The following is a 19,320-nucleotide window of genomic DNA, read 5'->3' as shown; positions in this document are numbered from 1 at the left end:
AAATTGTTTTTATCAAAAGCAGGTAACATTTTGTTTTCTTCATCAACCATTAACAATGTCAATTTGTACAACCCATCTTCTTCTAAGGTTTGAAGCTCAATACCTTCAGGTGAACAATACATTTTACAGTTCATTTTACACAACAGATCCCGACCTAATAGGTTAACAGGACTGCTGTTACAAACAACAAATCTGTGTTTGTCTTTGTAATTTCCTATTTCTCTATCTACAGGTTTTGTCAGATTTGTTTTAATATGCTGATTAGCTACACCAACAACCTGTTTTGAATCACCCGAGAGAGGAAGATTTTCAATTTCCACTTACAGTAGAACGGGTAGCACCAGTGTCCACAAGAAAAGTGATATCTTTGTCATTCAACTTACCGTTTACAAATGGACCTGACTGATCTACCTCAAGAGTGGCTCCAAGTACACACTCTTCTTCCCCCCTCAGGCACCGTCATGAGTTATCCTCTGAATCACTGCTCTCGTTTTCCTTTAACCAAAATTGTTGAGCCATTTGACACATTTTGCGATCTTTTTACCTGTTCAGATCCGCAGAAACCCTTCTCCGAATTATATCTTTGTGTATTCATGCAATTTGGCAAAGGTGGCTGTGGAATTTTGTTTTGCTGAATCAATTGGTTCTGCTGCTGATTCGCTAACTGTCGCTGTAGCTGTTGCTGCTGACTTATTTCATTTAACTGTCGCTGAAGCTGTTGCTGCTGATTTATCTCACTCTGCATCTGTGGATTTAATGATTAATTCTTTAAATTTCTGGGCTGATTTTTCAACTCGCGCTTCCAGTGTCCAATTTCCCCACAATTAAAACAGGGCAGCTTTTGTTTTAACTCTTCAATGTTTAAATTAAATTTTGGCTTATTTGTAAAATTCCCTTTAAACTTGCCAGGATTCTGGTTCTGCTGAAAATTTTTATTTTCCAAAGCTGCTATCTGTTGCTCAGCTACCTTCACTTGCGCCCACATTGCCTTTTCCTTGAGTTTCTTTTGTTTTGCATCTAGCTCATCACTGCAATATTTTGCTTTCTCAGGATGTCATCAACTGAAAGTGCTTGCCAACCTACAATTCCAGTCCTAATCATGTCCCCTATTTCAGGTCTCAGGCCATAAACAAACCTGTAAATGATGTGGCTCATGTCACTCTCACTTAATTTTTCATAGCCACTGTATTGTTTAAAAACCAGGAGCAATCTTTCATAATAAGAATGAACTGATTCTTTTGGTTCCTGATTAGTTCTGTTAATTTTAACCCAATCCACTTCTTTTGCAGGAATTTTGTCTTTCAGCCAGACAATTACTTTGTCATAGAAATCCATGACAGTGTCTGAAGGAGCACCCGTTACTCTATGCCGTTGTGGTTCCTCCTTCAGCCAACCCACAGAAATTTTGCATTCTGTCCAAAGATCTGACGGAACAACAATGTCAAAGAAACCATCAAGATCAATCCACAGAACTTTAGAAACTTTAATAAATCTGTCTACCTGTCGATACCATTCCACTGGCTTTTCTCTGAGTCGTGGAAAATCATTTGTAAACAGTAATATATCTTGTCTTGTCCAGGGAACATGAACATAACCCCCACCAGCTATTTCGCTCATCAGAAATTCACCAAAAACTTCTCCCCTGTCTCTCTTTTCTTCTTCTCTCTTTTTTGTCCATTTAACTCTCCACTTGCTTAAATCACCTAATCTTTTCAAGAACACAATCAATTCTTTTATGCGAGTTATTCTTCCTGTAGTATTAAGATTTTCTATGTCTTTTTCAGAAAAATCCACTCTGTAATGCTTTTGTAACTGCTTCTGGCGAGTTAAATCTATTTCCAATTCAGCAGCCACCTCTTCAAACTGTTCATATTTATTCTTGGTTTTCCACTGAATACTCTTGCAAATAAAAAGCAGTTCATCATCCTGATATTGTTTCAAACAATCAGTACCAATTGTGCCAATAATCAATTCCTCTAAATCTGCTTTTGATTTAGCAACATCAAGCTGTTTCGATTCAGGAATTTGTGTTAACTCTGTTCCATTTACAGAGCCAGAATCTGATTCTGCAACTGATGGTGTGACATTTGACAATCCTTGATTTAAAGTTAAATTTGGCATTGTTTTATCTTTATGAATCTCTGTTAATTCAGAATAAAATTTCTCAGCCACTTTCTGAATTTCTGCATTCAAAGGATTTGCCAACATTGACTGCCTATTCTCATTTTGATCGAAAACTGGTACAACAGGACCAATTGTAACTGGAACTGTCACTGCTTCCATGCCTTTTGTCAGTTGTTGAATTAATTCTCCCTTTGCCTTAAAATAATCTGTTATATTCGGAATATCAGGCAGTGTCTTTTTATCATTTTTCGGGAAATTATTTCTAGAATTAGAATTTTCTCTTGGGAATTTCGTTTTACTTCTTGACCTCTCTCTATCAGGTAATCTCATAAACCTGGGTGAATCCTCAACTTCCATAGGTGCAGAAGGAGAAACACCTGAAAAACTTCTTGGAGTAGAATGTGAACAACCTGGTCGATACGGCGGAGGACTGTTTAACATATCCTCTAAAACTGGAGAAGTGTGGCTCAATGATTAGAGCGGCAGACCCTGATGCAGAGGTTTAGCCAGGGACCAGGGTTCAATTCCCCGCCTCGGCGGGTCTTGGGCTCAAAATTCCACGGACCTGATAATTCTCGCCTCGGTGCCTATTCCAATGATGGAGTCCCACTCTGCAACTCTGGGCAATAGCTTGCTTAATCTCCACAACGGCCCCCACAACGCTAAGGATGCCTGCCACCCTCCACCTTGGGGGTGCCCAGGAGTGGACGCCTCAGAGGGAAAGCCAGGATGGGTTCCACAGCGGTATTCGTACAAGCGCCTTGAGACCCTTGCGGGTGAGTAGTGCGCTATACAAGTATCAATTTACAATTTACATCAAATTCTTGATCTAATTCACCTTTCTCCTGAGAATTCTTTTAACCTGTTTCTACAACCATTTCTAATATTGGATATAATCCTTCCTGCATGTCACCTTTCCTCCAACGACGTACTTTATCCTGATGAGTTTCTTTATATGAACTTCTTGGTGTTCCCCAATTTTCTCGTTCAAGCTCCATCATTTCAATTTCCCATTCAACTAAAGCTTCAAATTGAGTGGGTCTGGGTCTTGGTGAAAGAGCCATCATTTTATCTCTTAAGTTTCTTAAAACCTTAACATTAAATGACCCATCCTCCGGCCAGGCTAAAACACCATCTCCCCTAGTGCATTGCATCCAATTTTAAAACCAGAGAACAGTATGATATCCGTATTCTCCTTCCATATATGCTGCGGGTGTTTTATACTTATGAAGTAATTTTCCACCACGCGCTTTAATTTTCTTGTCAGGATTAAATACATTTTTAATTTTCTGAAACCATGAAGGCTTTTTCTCTTCTTTATACCAATAACTCATGTTTTAAAATCAAATCGTATAATTTAGAAAATATCGTAAATATTTTTCCGTTGTTCCGCTGCTCTGACCAATCCGTGCGCAAAACTCATCAACAAGCCAATCAAGTTAAGCTACGTCACCACTTTGCTCAACCAATGAGAAACCAGTTTTCAGAAATGACCAATCAGCTAACAGCTCGATTTGATCACGTGAACCAATCAGCGCGTTTGCTGTGACGTATGTCAACCAATCACGGCACGAACCCTGTAACGTACACTGCCGCTGCAGCGAAGCTGCGCGTGTCTGTGTCACTCCGTAAACTCACCCCTCCTTTACAAAATATTTTCACTGCGCCATTTTAAACAATTCTTTTCGAAGAATTTCAGTTAATAACTACATAAAAAAAAAACATTTGTCCGTTTTGCTAAATAAAGTAATAGTTTTATCATACATTCAAGAATTTCACTCGCATGAAATAGACGCTATTTTCATAAAAACAATTTTTCAGCTTTCATACAAAGAGAAACCTATCCATACATACATGAATTCTTCAGTAGGACTTTAACCAACCAATAGAATTCCTATTACACCAGTAAGAAAAAGCTATCTCACCCTTCACACAAGTTCGGAAAAATCCTATTACTCTTTTCACAGCGAGTTTTAAAACGGGCTCCAAGGGCCCGATGTAGGTGGCCAATACCGGTCGGAAACGGCCGAATTCGGCCGTTTCCGACCGGTATTTGGCCTTTTGAGATGTAGGGACCTTTTTTTTTCGCGATTCGGTATTTTACTGATTCGGTAAAATTACCGAATTGGAAAAATACCGAATCGGTAAGTTTACCGATTTTACAAAATCGGGATGTAGGTGGGACTACTTTCAGTCCCACAGGCCCTTCAGATTCGGTATTTTAACACCCAATCCAATTGGGTGTTAAAATACCGAATCCAGGTGTGCATGCACACCTATGCCATGTGACAGACAGACATGCCCTTGGGGCATGTCTGTGTGCCACATGGCACACAAGCCAGTATTGGGGGTGCTAGAGGGTGTCAAAGTGACGCCCCCTGCACCCTTGCAGAAATCGGTAATTACTGAATCGGTAAATACCGATTCGGTAATGCACATTGATTCCTATGGGCTTCAAGGCCCATAGGAATCAATGGGGGATACCGATTCGGTATTTACAGAATCGGTAAATACCGAATCTTACAGATTTGGTATTTACCGATTCTGAAATACCCACACCTCCCCCCCTCCAATTTACCACTTCTTAAATACCGAATCGGTATGATTCGGTATTTAAGAAGTGGTAAATTGGAGTTTACCTACATCGGGCCCCAAGTCCCTATACTCAGAGTTACGATTTCATAGTCAAGCCTCACTATTCATGCAAACTGTCATACCTAAATCCCTAAACTTGTGTTGTATGACCACAACACTTAGTGATATTTCTGTACCACTAATTTGAAACAGAACAAATGAACTGTGTAACTTCACCTGTCACACTACTCTGCCGGCACATAGGCTTTTCCACTGCTGGAAAAACCTAACAACAACATATAACATCTAGACAAAACTTAACATATGTTAAACATGTATCCTATGTAATTACCATGTAACATGTATGTTACCATAGTAACCGAACTCTGCTACCAGGAATTTGATCCAGCGGGGTCTAGAGAAATTCAGTCTCATTTTCTTTTTTTTTTTAAATATATTTTTATTGCAGGAATCAGTAAATTTTTACAAAGCGACCAGCCTTATGAGTTCAATCAAAATTAGTAGAATACATCCCTCCGTCCCCCAGCAGGATGAACCATTACACAGCCATTTAGCCCACAACCCAAGGGTCGGGCAGCGATACCCAATGGGGACTCAACAGGAAGTCGAAGCTGGTCCGGATGATCCACTATCCGTCATCTGCTTTTCTAAACCATCCTACAAAGAAAGCCAAAAGAAACCCCCCCCTCAAAACACTATGAACCAAACCAAACCCCCCCCCCCCCAACCCCGCCATCAGTGCACGGTAACAGCCGTAATAGGATCTGTGAGAGGACCCATGAGGAAAGCAACAGACATGTAAAGTGCAATCGTCTATCGGGACTCGGGGCGAGCTGCATCTTCGCTTTCGGAATCGCTGGGAGCGCAATAATCCCTGAGGGCCTGCACTAATGTCTCCCATTCTAGCGCCGCCTCCTGCGCCTTCTCATTGTGTTGTCTCCTAGCTAACTGGTACCGCAGCGTGCTTTCCCCCGCCGCCCATTTCAAGAGTTCGCTGTGCCATCGGGCCCCCGTTGGACCAACCTGTGCCTTCCAATTCCTGGTCACCTCCCGTTTAGCAAGGAGAAGCCCCAGATCAATGAATTTACTAGTGATTTTATTTTTGGGGGTATGTGGGAACCAGTGCAGGAGCCCCACTGCCGCATCAACCGATAAGGATCTCCCCGTTACCTCCTCCAGGGTATCCCCCACTTCCAGCCAGTAGGAGGACAGCCCCGGGCAGGACCACAACATATGAAGAAGGTCTGCATCAGGCGCCTGGCACCTGGGGCAGTCCGCGGAGTCCGTGGCAAAATATTGTTGGATCTTCGCCGGGGTCAAATATGCCCTATGGAGTACGTAGTAGTGGACCAATTGAAAGCGGGCGTGGCGCGTGCCCTTCCAGGCCCGCCTCATGAGTTGGGACCAGGTCGTCTCCAGGATCTCCTTCCCTATGTCTTCCTCCCAACGGGTTCTTAAAGTAGTGAGGGGGGCCAACCCCTCATTGAGCAGTCTGCCGTATAGGCAAGTGACCGCCTTAACAGTTCCCGCAGACATCATAACGTACTGGCACACCGGAGAAGTAGGAGGTTCCTCCTGCCCGTGCTTCCAGTGCGCCTGAATCGCTCGGACCAGGGCCGAGTGCAGAAGAAAATCACCGCGAGGAACCTCGAAGCGATCAATGAGCTCCTGAAAGGGCAAAAGCGCCCCGTCCTCGTAAAGGTCACCCACCAACTGTAGGCCCGCGTCCTCCCAATCCGCTAATCGTGACCAATCACCGCCATGAGGCAGGGCCGTCAGCATGCCCAGAGGTATTTCGGGTGCATACGGTATCCGCAACTGGCCCCGGGCGTGGGCTCGGTTCCAACACAAGCGAATGGTCTTCTCTTCAAGTGTCAAGTCCTGCAAGGCCAAACGCTGTCGCAGCGCTATGAAGGAGAGAACATGCCTAGCTATCCCTGTGCCCCTCCTGTCCTCCGGGCCTCGGAATTCCCTGGCGACCTCCTGGGTGAAAGTCTGCAGCTGCGCTGCCAAGTAATACTTTTCAAAGTCCGGCACCGCCAGCCCACCCTCAGTTTTCGGCCTCGTCAGGGTCTTGAGGGCCACTCTTCGGCGGCCCGAACCCCAGAGGAATCCGACCACCATTGACCGTAACAGTCGAAATGTGGCTGGCGGGATCCAAATCGGCAGCGCCCGGAAATAATATAGCAACCTGGGAAGCGCCACCATTTTAAGCAAAGCGATCCATCCAGCTACCGAGAGCGGTAGAGTAGCCCAGAAGTCCATGCTACCACGCAGCGCGTGAGTGCTGCGAGCTATGTTTCCATCCAGGAGGTCTGACGGTTCATGGTAGACGTATACCCCCAGGTACTTAAAGCAGTCAGGTTCCCACCTAATCTCTCTACTGATATCAGGGCTAGGTGTACCCTTACGAACCGGGCAAAGACAGGTCTTAGCCCAATTCACCCGAAGGCCCGAGACCTCCCCAAACGCCGTGAGCGCCGTCGCAGCTCCATTCAGGGCAGCAACCGGGTCCTCAAGGAAGAGCAACAGGTCATCAGCGTACAGCGAGACATAATGTGGGCCCGAAGGCGTCCATAAGCCATTATAGTGGGCTCCCGACCGGAGTAGCAGCGCCAGAGGTTCCACCGCTAACGCGAAGAGAAGCGGGGATAATGAACAACCCTGTCTCGTGCCTCTCTCCACTGGATATTGCGAGGAGATCAGCGGGCCTGCCCGTACCCTGGCCGACGCCGAGGTATATAGTACCGTGGTCCATCTGACGAAACCCTCACCGAGGCCGAATCGTAGTAATACTGTGCGCAGGTAGTCCCATTCCAGGCTGTCAAAAGCCTTCTCCAAATCTACCGAGAGGACTACCGGGCATGGGGCGTCCACGAGCGGTTCTCCCAGCAAGCGGAACAGCCTACGGATGTTCATGGTCGTGTTTCGCTTGGGGATGAATCCAGCCTGGTCCTCATGCACCAGAGAGCTCATGTGACCTAGCAATCTCGATGCCAAGATGCTGCTCAGTATTTTATAATCGACCGTCAACATTGATAAAGGACGGTAGGACGCCGGATCGGACGAGTCCCTTCCCGGCTTAAGGAGGGGAACCACTAAGGCCTCGCACATCGAGCCGGGGAGCCGACCAAGCCGCTTGCCTCTCTGTAAACGATCAGCAACCTCGGTGCCAGGAGATCAGCATAAGCGGCATAAAATTCAACCGGAAGGCCGTCCAGACCCGGGGTCTTATTCCTTGCCATCTTTTTAATGGCGCTGCGAATCTCCCCCAGTTCAATGTCGGAACCCAGGGCTTTCGCTACGTCAGGTTCCACCATTGGGAGCTCTAGGGGTCGCAGGTAGTCATCAAGCCGGTCGGGGTCTCTGGCAGAGCGACTGCGGTACAAGCGTTCATAGTAGTGCAGGTAACAGCTCAGAATCTCAGGCTGAGTGTGCACTTCGGTCCCATCCGCCGTACGCATGGACGTCGTCAGAGAGGTCTGGCGCGTAGGATTAGCTAGCCACGCCAGCAATGCGCTCGATCTATCCCCCTCTGCGAGGGACCTAACAGTATAGGCCTTATAGTCGAAACAGCGCAGCCGTTCGACCTCCGCCGCTACCGCCTCCTTCGCCGCTGCCGTGCGTTCCTGGAGTTCCGGGCGCCCGGGGCGGCGGAGTTCCAACTCACGGAGTTTCCGATCTGCCATTTCTAAATCGTCAAGGATGATTCGCCTCATGCCCACCTTCTTGGAAATGCAGAAGCCCCTGACCACCACCTTAAAAGCGTCCCATTCTAGCGCCCTCGAACCCGCAGTGCCCCCGTTGGACGAGAAGTATTCTGAGATCTTGTCTTCTAGGTCCGCTTTGAATACAATGTCCTCTAAGATTTCGGGACGCAACTTCCAGGTGGGCACACAGCAGGCACCCCCGGAAACCAGCGAAGGTCCAGCAGGAGAGGGTTATGATCAGAGATGGTCCTGGTCAAATATTCAGACCGGACCGCCGCTGAAACCAAGTCTGCCGAGCCCAGAAACCCGTCCAGTCGGACGTGTAACTCGTGCAAGCCTGAGAAGTAGGAATAGTCCCTAGTGTCGGGGTGCTGTGCCCTCCAGATATCCATCAGACCCCAGTGCGTCTGCCAGTCCCTCCTACCTTTAGCCACACGGCGAACCGGAGAGTCAGGGAGGGGGGGATGTGAGCGGTCATTCTCCACATCTACTACTGAATTGAAATCCCCGCCGAGCAGGAGGGGCCCGGAAAAGAAGTGGGCCAACGAGCCCGATAACCTGGAAAGGAAGGCAAGCTGGTCCACATTGGGTGCATAAACACAGCAAACGTTTAGGTCCCTCCCCCCCAGAGTGCCTGAAATGGCCACATATCGACCCTCCGGATCCACCACTGATTTCGTAACCTGAAAAGGAACCCCAGCTCTGATCCAAATTAGCGCCCCCCTGGCATACGCGGAATACGAAGTGTAAAAGACCTGCCCCCTCCACCTACGCTGTAGCGCCGCCCCTTCCGCCTTGTTAAGATGGGTTTCCTGCAGCAGCGCCATTTACACCCCTCTACGCACTAAATAAGCGTGGACTTTGTGACGTCTAGACATAGTGTGAAGCCCCCGTACATTCCAAGTAATGCATTTCACATTAGCAACATCAGCCATTGTCCCATATTGTTCGTGCAAAGTCTCTCCATCCGGGCCCCAACAAAGAAAGAGCAACAATCAACCCAGCACTGATGGCGGCCATTTTCCCCAACCAAAACACAACAACCCCGGTTCGACCCAAACCCTTGCCCACCCTCCCCAGAACAGGACCCAAATAGTACCATCTAGTCCCCATCCAAACCATACCCCCAGCAAACCCTCTGTCCCCGACTAATCCTGCAGTCGCCACCGCAGGAAGGCCTTAAGGGCCAGGTGCGGGCTGGGCGTTGGCAATGGGCCCTCGATGCTCGGGCTACCGAGACTAAAGTGAGCCCAAAACAATAAGAGGAAACCCTCAAGGCACGAGCAGGGCACCCCACCTCCACTTCCCCGGGGATTATGAGCAATCGCCTACCCCTGCCACCCCCGCTGCGGGCCCCCACCCAAATGGACGCAGCTCACCCCGTCAACCCTGTCCATCCAGAAGGTCCTCAACCGAGTTCGGAGTGATCACCGGGGTGTGGACACTGTCGGTTACCGATTCCTCCGAGTCCGTTGGTACCCCCTCGTCACCAAGGTCCGCTTCCTCTTCTATGGTACCATCCCGTGAGCCAGACAGCGCAGACAACACCTCCAACACTCCCTTCCGCTCCGTCGACGTCTCCGCAGTCGAGGGTCCGCCTGACCGGCCACGGCGACTCCGAATTCTTTTGGACCGCCGTCGCTGTCCAGGCTCCACCGCTAGTTGAGATGAGGAGCCAAAGCCATCCTTTCCGGCTCTATAGAGTTCGAGCCAGTTACAGACATCCTCCGGGGAATCAAAGAACTGAGTCTTGTCATCGACAATTATGCGGAGCCTTGCAGGAAACAGGAGCGAGTATTGGATGCCCTCGCTCCGGAGCTCGCGCTTGACCGCCAGGAATGAGAACCGCCTGCGCTGGGTCTCATAGGTGTAGTCCGGGAAGATATTCACCTGGCTGTTCGCCACCTTGAAGGGGCCATTATGTCTGGCGGCATTAAGGATGAGATCTCTGTCCCGAAAGTGCAATAACCGTGCCACCACCGGTCGCGGGGCACGGCCCTGTTGCGGCGGCCTAGCTGGGACTCTGTGTGCTCGCTCCAGGGTGTAGAAGGAGGATAGACCCTCCGGAGCCACCGTGTCCCGTAGCCAGGCTTCCAAGTAGGCCACCATGTCGCCATCTTCAATCTTCTCCGGCAGGCCCACCACTCGAATGTTATTTCGCCTGTTGCGACCTTCCGCGTCTTCCGCTCGCCGCTCCAGGGCATCAATCCGGGATAGGGCATCCTTCATCGTCGCGGCTAGGGTTCTCTGTGCCGGCTCCAAGGTTTTTATCGAGCCCTCCACTTCCTTGACCCTATCCGAGAGCTTGCCGTGGTCCGCTCTAAGGAGGCCCAGACTCGTCGCCACCTGGGCAATGTCCTGCTGGAGGGCCGAGCGTGTGGTCGCGATCGCCTCCAGGACCCGGTCAAATTGTTGCTGCAATGGCGCTCCACCAGAACTCTCCGGGACCCCACGTTCTTCTTTGTCCGGGGCCTCAGAGTCTGAGGCGGCTGGGGTGGTCCCCTTGGCTCCCCTCGGTTTCCCCATGGCGCAGGAGTCACACGGTGGAGAGCCAGTCAGAGGCGCCACCAAGTGCGGGTGTCGGCTATGTCTCTCTCGGCTAGTGGCCTTCGGCCCGAGAGCGGGCAATCTCCGTCTCCAGGGCCTGTTGGACCTCCACAACTTCGGGCCGCGCCACCACCGCGTCGTCGGAGGGCACTGAGGAGGAGGCGGGGACAAACGGCGCCAGGTCGGGCAGGCCCGTTTGGCCGATGAGGATCTGGAACGAGGGTCTCCAACACCACCGGAGACTTTGTGGCGCCAAGGCGCCGTGCTGCCCATGGAAGTCAGTCACTCGGGGGGATGCAGCCAGGCGCGGCTCAGGGGATCGGCACCGCAGCCAGGGCCGCCAGGCGTCCGTGAGTCGAGGTCCACTGTAGTGTGGGCATCCGATCATCCAGGAGCGATCACCGTGTTCAAAGTCCGATCAGAACGACACCCAGACCATCACATCACAGGGAGATGAAAAGGTGGAGGGTGCGATGTAGATAACGACGCTCCTCCAGACTAAAGGTCCCGACCAAGGGGACAAAGAGGTCCGGGCGCCATGTTGGGCCGCACTCCGCGGGACCACAAACTTCGACTTTCTGTCGGATCAACTCATGTTCGAGTTGCACCAGGTGCCTCGGCAGGTCCCAATCAGTCTGATCGACGGTTTGCGGGGACTAGGGTGCCCCACGGCCTCCGATCTGCAGGATAATCACGGGCTCAGTCCCGGAGCCGAGCTCTCAGGCGACCATCGCCATCGGCGTCCAAGCCACGCCAGAAATTCAGTCTCATATGCACAATCTCTACACCACAATACTCACCATTATTTATATAATTAGCACTAGGCCCATTCTTGACTGAGACATGAATTACTTTGACTGATGATAGATTGTAACATATTGACTACTTATTGCTCAGCAAAGAATCTCTTGTACCTCTTGTATTTTGTTTGCCTTGGATACATGCACAATTGCCTCCATTACCTCATGTAATGAAACGTTTGTTCTTGTGTTTTGAGTATCTGCCATTCATTGCAGTTTCATACCTCTACTTGTACTTGGTACGCTTTTGTAATCACGCACACGTCACTTTTCATCTTGTAACATATCGTTTGCTACCTATTGTATTTTGTTTGCTCTTGATACATGCACAATTTTCACTACTGCCACATGTACCGTAACCTTTGCATTTGTAACATGCTCACTTGTAATTTTCTCCTCATGGATCATTACTGTTCCTATTGTGAAGTACTCCAACACCTTTGGGTGAAGTCCGCGCTATCTAAAAACGCTTAAAATAAATAAATAAGATCACTTTCCTTCCTCTGAAGAGCAGCTTGGGTGTGAGACGGAAGAGCAATGAGTCGGGGCTGTGGGTGACTGGCCGGAGCACACCATGCGCTTCCAGTGGATCCGCGCTTGGGGTAATCCTGCTGTGTGGTTCGTCAGCAGCGCCGAATGGTCCAAGTCGTTTGAGAGAGCAGCGCTTAGAGCGCCAGGAGCAGGGTGCTTTTTGGTAACTGTCTTTGGCAACATTTTCGCTGGTGAAACTCAGGAGACCCTGCTGTGCAGTTCGTCATTAGCACTAAAAGGAGGCATACTGTGGAGGAATATGGCGCTGCGCCAGCGCCTCAAGCTTCCTCGCACGGACGAGCGCAACTCTGGGAAGTATGCTTTTGGGTGGGGGGAAGGGAAGGGAGGAGCGCATACAATTGCCAATGAGAAGCCAGCTTGTAGCATACCCGCTTCACGGCTGTTGTGAAGACTTTTCCTATCTGCCTGTTTAATAAACAAGCAGATAAGAAAAGTCTTCATGACACATGGAGAGCAGACGAGCCAGTCCTGGTGGGCTAAACCAAAAAGTAAAGGGAGGCAACGAAACACCCTCCTTTCAAATAGGAAGCCAGGAATTACCATAAATGCTGACGCTACCCAATGGAAATGAGGGGCGAGGCTCCAGTCCCCTTCTCGAAACTGACTTGTTGACTATAGCTCTCACAGGCGAGGAGCACATGCGCACTCCAACGCTGGGCGAGACCTACAAAACAAACCTCAGGGTAGCTGCTAAACCCTCCTTAGTAAAAAAAAATCCCTAACAGCAAAAATAATATTTTAGTTTCAATAGGCACAAATTTACATAGAACTCATACGCATTAAGAGAACTAATCTGTTTCAAGATGTGCTCCTTGTGAAAACGCAGAATGCCTTTACTCCCCGTGAAGTAGGCCAATGGCTAAAGTGGGCTGACCAATTGCCTCATTCTGTATGCTGTAGAGAGCTGAAGAAAAAAGTGAAGCACACAAAAGTAGACCAACGGATCAGCATTTTATTTATGGAATTTTAGTAAAATCGGAAGGGGCTGGATAGCGCCAGTTCTCCTTGACACACTAGGACACTGTGGAATATCCATGGATAGGCTGGTGGAAACTTAAGCACCACCTTTGCAGAGGTCGTTGTCTGGCCCATTGAGGTTGACAGGTGCATATGGCTTAACTTTGTGCCACGAGGCACGGGACTAGATGCTTTAACATTAGCTACTGGCACACTGATGGATGATTAGGGCATGCTACCCATCAGGGTAAGGACACTTTTCTGTAAAGCATCTCCTGACAGGTCAATTCCTGGAGGACATCTGAGACTTCCAACAGAGAGATGCTGCCACTCACCATCTGGCACCCTCCTGGGGTTTGTGAATAATTTTCTTTGGGCCACGATGCCTTTTGCTCCGACTCTTTCTAGAGATGTGGAACCCAGCAAATGTAATCCAACTCCAGCCTGCAATTCAGCATTGTTAAACAGGGATACTCAAATTAGGACCCATTAGGCCACTGAATACCACCCACTCCTCCCAGTGGTTGCTAGTCATCTTAAGGACAGTCAGTGCCACTAACGACTACACTCTGGCACCAGTCTTCTTCATAGACTGCTTGGAGCTGCAGCTGCAATAAGTAGTGGGGCCCGAACCTGTAAGATATATGCATATGATACACGAGGCAGCAAAACAAGTGGTGCACATCTCAGGTTTCTAATTATGTCAACATCTGTTCCTCTTCCCTCGTTCGCTCTAGGATTTTGCCCACTTCTTCTTTATATCCTGTTTACATCACTTCTAATTTGGTTGGAAAATATTCTGTTTATATCTGGCTTTGATAGTGCGCTCTCTTCACCAAGGAAGCCTGCATTGTATGCTTTCAGCTGTGATTCTGGACTCTACTCCTCGTTTTTAGATCAAGATTGTTTCATCTCCAGGGCCAGTCATAAATCATGTAAATAGTGTTTGTCTCTTCCATGCTCAATTCAGAATTGGCATTTAGTACCTAGTAAAGAAGCTCATTTATGAACAATGGAGCGACATCCTTGTTTATTTTACCTGGTCTCCAGAAGAACCTCATTTCTGTATAATGGGGCGACGCGCTAGTTTATTTTACCTGGTTTCCAGAAGAACCTTATTTCTGTACAATGGAGTGACGCCCTTGTGTATTTTACCTTGTCGCCTGTACAATGGAGCGACGCCCTCATTTATTTTACCTTGTCTACAGAAGAACCTCATTTCTGTGCAATGGAGTGACGCCCTTGGTTATTTTAGCTTATCTCCAGAAGAACCTCATTTCTGTACAATGGAGCGACGCCCTTGTATATTTTACCTTGTCCCAGAAGAACCTAATTTCTGTATAATGGAGCAACCCCCTTGTTTATTTTACCTCATCTCCAGAAGAACCTCATTTCTGTATAAAGGAGCGACCCCCTTGTTTATTTTACCTAGTCTCCAGAAGAACCTTATTTCTGTATAAAGGAGCGACCCCCTTGTTTATTTTATCTAGTCTCCAGAAGAACCTAATTTCTGTACAATGAAGCGACTTCGTTTATTTTACCTTGTCTCCAGAACAACCTCATTTCTGTGCAATGGAGTGACGCCCTCGTTTATTTGAGCTTATCTCCAGAAGGACCTCATTTCTGTACATTGGAGCGACGCCCTCGTTTATTTTAGCTTATCTCCAGAAGGACCTCATTTCTGTACATTGGAGCGACGCCCTCGTTTATTTTAGCTTATCTCCAGAAGAACCTCATTTCTGTACAATGGAGCGACGCCCTCGTTTATTTTACCTTGTCCCAGAAGAACCTAATTTCTGTATGATGGAGCGACTCCCTCGTTTATTTTACCTCATCTCCAGAAGAACCTAATTTCTGTACAATGGAGCAATGCCCTCGTTTATTTTACCTAGTCTCCAGAAGAACCTCATTTTTGTACAATGGAGCGACGCCCTCAATTATTTTTTCTTGTCCCAAGGTGAAAGTTACATTCTAAGTCGTGCAACACATGGCTTGAGCATGTCTCCCAGTTAACCACCATGACATATTATACTGGTTTGTTTCATTACTAACCCAGTGCAATTACTGGGTTAATAATAGTCCCTCAAAGTCCTTTTCCTAGTCTACACCTTCCTTACAAAGAAGAATTGTTGCATCAACAGCAATTAAAATTACTGCATCATTAGTCTTCTTCTTAACAGCTTAAGCATTGCAAATCATGGCTAGGTAAAGCGGTTTTAGGATTATCACTCAGGTGTATCACAATTTGGGTGTGGGGTTATTTTACCCTCCGCCTCACCCATGTCAGGTGTGTCCGTCCATGTGGTTTGCTAGACCTCGTGCTCTTATGGAAAATAACTGGTCTTTCCTGGGTTTTGGTGGACTGTTTGTGGGAGCTGACAGGATTTAAATGTGATTTAATGTCCTACTCACGGGTTAGTGATCTGTGTAATCCTAGAGTAAGGGTTTTAATTTGCTTCCTAGAGCGGTCGTAGCGGGAAAGTCTCTAGTTGCAATCGGTTTATGACCTTTCTGTTCTGATAAAATACCTCATTCCATTCCCTCCGATTCCCTTGTACCCCTGTGCATGTGTATTGAAGTTCCCAGCTTTCCATTCACAAGAGCATGTGGGATTCGTAAATTTCTCAGTCGAATTTGTAGGGCAGTTATCACCAACTATGTAGCCCCATTACACTCTCGTGGGCAGACTCTGATTTGTGATTTTGAACAGGGTTGACCATGTGTGAGGAAACGGTAGGAACAGCATTTCAAACTTTGCATACCACTAACAAAGCCTAGGATCTTTTGTTGTAGGATGAGGATTTCCCTGCAGTTGTGTTTCATAGAGCTGGCCTCCTGTGCAATGAAGGAAATGGGCTCTTCTGAAGCGAAAATCAATTTAAAATAGTTATGGTTTACTGTCTAACGCACTGAGATGATCCTCACTCCCCTATGCTTTCTATTTATTCTTCCCTCAAATGTGCGTGTGATCTTTGCCGCCGTTTATGATAATAAGGAGCTAAAATTCACATAACTCACAATTACAGTTCCTAATGCACATTTTTTTGTGAATATTGAGAGTTTAATGAAAATAAAACCCTTCGAAATTAATTTAAAGTTTGTTCAAATCTCTTCCTCTTTATTCGATTAGTTAATTATCTCAGTCAGATTACAGAATTCATAATAAGTATGGATGGAGCAAATTCATATAATAAAGTATCACGCACGTTCAAACAAGGAAAGGATCACTCTTCTAAGAACTGGGCAAACATGGTATTAGTCAAAACCTATAAAGAATTTAAGTTCGGGAACAAGAGTGAGACAGAGCATGAAGCTCAAATTCAATCTATCAATATAAGCATAAATTCTCAAAAAGAGAAGTTTTTCAAACTCAATAGAGACTTAAGCAAATAATCCTGCAGTAGCAAACCAGTCATCAATGAATTCAAAAAGTAATAAATCAGCTTTCTGCATTCAGCATGAAGCCTTCAGCATCCATCCTGGAATGGAAGAGGGAAAGGACCTCTGGAAAAAAGTATCTGGAAAATGTATTTATTTATTTAGAAACGTTAAAAGCACTCAGCTACCCCCAATGGGGATGTCCCGGCCCTAAAACAGGCAGCAGATGCAGGTACCAGAAAAGGGCTAAGGGCTAGAAAACAGGCAGGTCTTCAGAACACGTCTAAAGATAGTTTCAGACTCGGCCATACGCTGAGACCACCTCTCTGCAGCGCAGTGGCACTTACTGGAAGCATCTGGTTGGCTAGTTGGCCCCCAGGGCCCCTTAGGATTGTAAAGGAATTTATTCACCAACTTTAAACGCACCACAGGGCGTGTTTGCCCAAGTCACCTCAGGCCTTGCCCCCTCCCTTCACCACTGTGCAAAGACACCCCCTGGTGCATTTTAAGTTGGGGGATTAAGTTCTCTTGGAACCTGAGGATCCCTGGATTCCAACTAGCCCACAGGTACCTCCAGAAAGCGCCACAGTGCTGGGTCCAGGTTTTGGCAGTGATCCCTGCAAAGGCTCTGTCACCCATTCTAGAGATGATTCGATCTAAGAACTGGGAGTGCTTGAGTCGAGCTCTAAGATAGGCTGGACCGCGACCCTGAAGCGTTCTAAAAGCCAGGACAAGAGACTTGAATTGAATACGTTTGATCACAGGAAGCCAATAAAGCTTCTTCAAATGGGATGTGATCGAATGGCGATTTGGGATTTTGCATATCAGCCTAGCCGCCGCATTTTGAACGATCAGCAGGCGTCTAATCAAATATGCTATAAGGATTTTGCAGCGCATGTGCAGTTTACGAAAACACTAATTTGAGATTTGCAATGGAAGAGTTTTTTTTTTTTTTAAAGAAAAAAACAGAACCTCGGTTTTGTCTGAGTTGAACTTAAGGATATTCAGTGACATCCAGGTGGAGATATTACACAGGCTGCATCTGAAATTTGCAAATGCTGCTTCAAAGTAATCTTTAAATGAAAACACCAGTTATGTATCATCTGCATAGGAGATCACTCTAACCCCCGCTGGATTCTACCAGTGCCGCTAAAGGGGAGAGGTAGACATTAAAGAAGAGAGGGCTCAGAGCAGAGCCCTGGGGGACCCCACAACTCATAGGTTTCTCCTCGGAGACAAAAGGCTGAAGAGAGACTTGTTGAGTGCCGCTGCTAAGGTAGGATCAAATCCAGGACAAGAGGGTGCCCTGGATCCCGAGGCTGTAAAGTCTCTCTAGCGGGATAGAATGAAAGACTGTCAAATGCCGCGGACAGGTCAAGAAGCACTAGCATAGCTGCTTCGCCTGAATCCACGCATTCCTGAACGTTCTCAGAGACTTCAAGGAAGGCAGTCTCAGTACTATAACCGAATCTAAACCCGGACTGGGAGTCATGAAAAAGATGACGGGATTCGAGATAACTTGACAGTTGTTCTTGAACTAATTTTTCCAAAACTTTGGCTGGCGCTGGTAGAAGGAAAATGGGTCGATACTTTTTAAAGACAGACGGGTCAGCATCAGATTTTTTAAGGATAGGCACTAGGAGGGCCTGTTTCCAAGTTGAGGGGAAAGTCTCAGTGTGCAGGGAGGAATTCCAGATCAGGTTCAGAGGAGAAATAACAGGGAGGGCTAAAGTGCTAAATAGTTGTGCTCCGGGCAGGGATCCTTAGGGGATTTGAGGGCGAGAAGTTTTTGAAGAGAGGTATCAATGGAGAGCGGGTGAAAGAAAGTCAGCACGTCGCTGTTAGCCACCCCTGTGTCTGGGGTAGAGGAAAGTGATGATGGGCAAATGTTGAATATATAGCCAAAATGATATCGTAAAAGAAATCCGATAACCCGTTACAAAAATCCTGGTACTCGAGATGGCAGGCGGCTTGGTGAAATCTTTAACTCTTTTGAAGAGAGTTTTTGATGAGTTACCAGCGATGTGCACTTTATTGATGAAGTACTCTCTCATCTCAGAGCACTTAAGTTTATGAAAATTCTGTATGGCAATTTTATAGACTGATTTAGCCGTTGGATCACAAAGTGATCTCCAGCTGCGCTCAAGTTTCTTACAGCGGCTTTTCTCGGCACTTTGTACCGGGGTAAACCAAGGGGCTGATGCTTTTTGTCTTGGGGAATTAAAAGGTTTAAGGGGGGGCTACAGTAACAATGACCGAGGAGAGACAGTTATTGAAGTTAGACACATCTAGTTCAGGTTCACCAGCCAACTGAAGGGGGGTAGAGGAAAGAGCAGCAATCATAGAATTGCAAGTAATTTTGAACCATTTCCTACTGTAATCCCGGGTCATGGAAAGATTAGCTGAACAAGGGGGTATTGACATGCTAAATGGGATTAATAAGTGGTCTGAACAAGAAAATGGAACGGGAGAATCTGTGGCCAAATTGGGTATGTTAGAAAAAAGTAGGTCAAGAGTATTACCAGCATGATGTGTGGGGCCGCTAATACGCTGGGTCAGATTAAGGCCCTCCAGAAGCTTGCGTGCTTTAGTGCAGTGAATATCATCAACATGCATGTTGAAATCTCAGAGGATCATGAAGGGGGGATGTTTAAGCT

The sequence above is a fragment of the Lissotriton vulgaris genome, chromosome 3_1 (assembly GCF_964263255.1).
Source record: "Lissotriton vulgaris chromosome 3_1, aLisVul1.2, whole genome shotgun sequence".
Taxonomy (NCBI): Eukaryota; Metazoa; Chordata; class Amphibia; order Caudata; family Salamandridae; genus Lissotriton; species Lissotriton vulgaris.
This window is presented reverse-complemented; position numbering follows the sequence as displayed.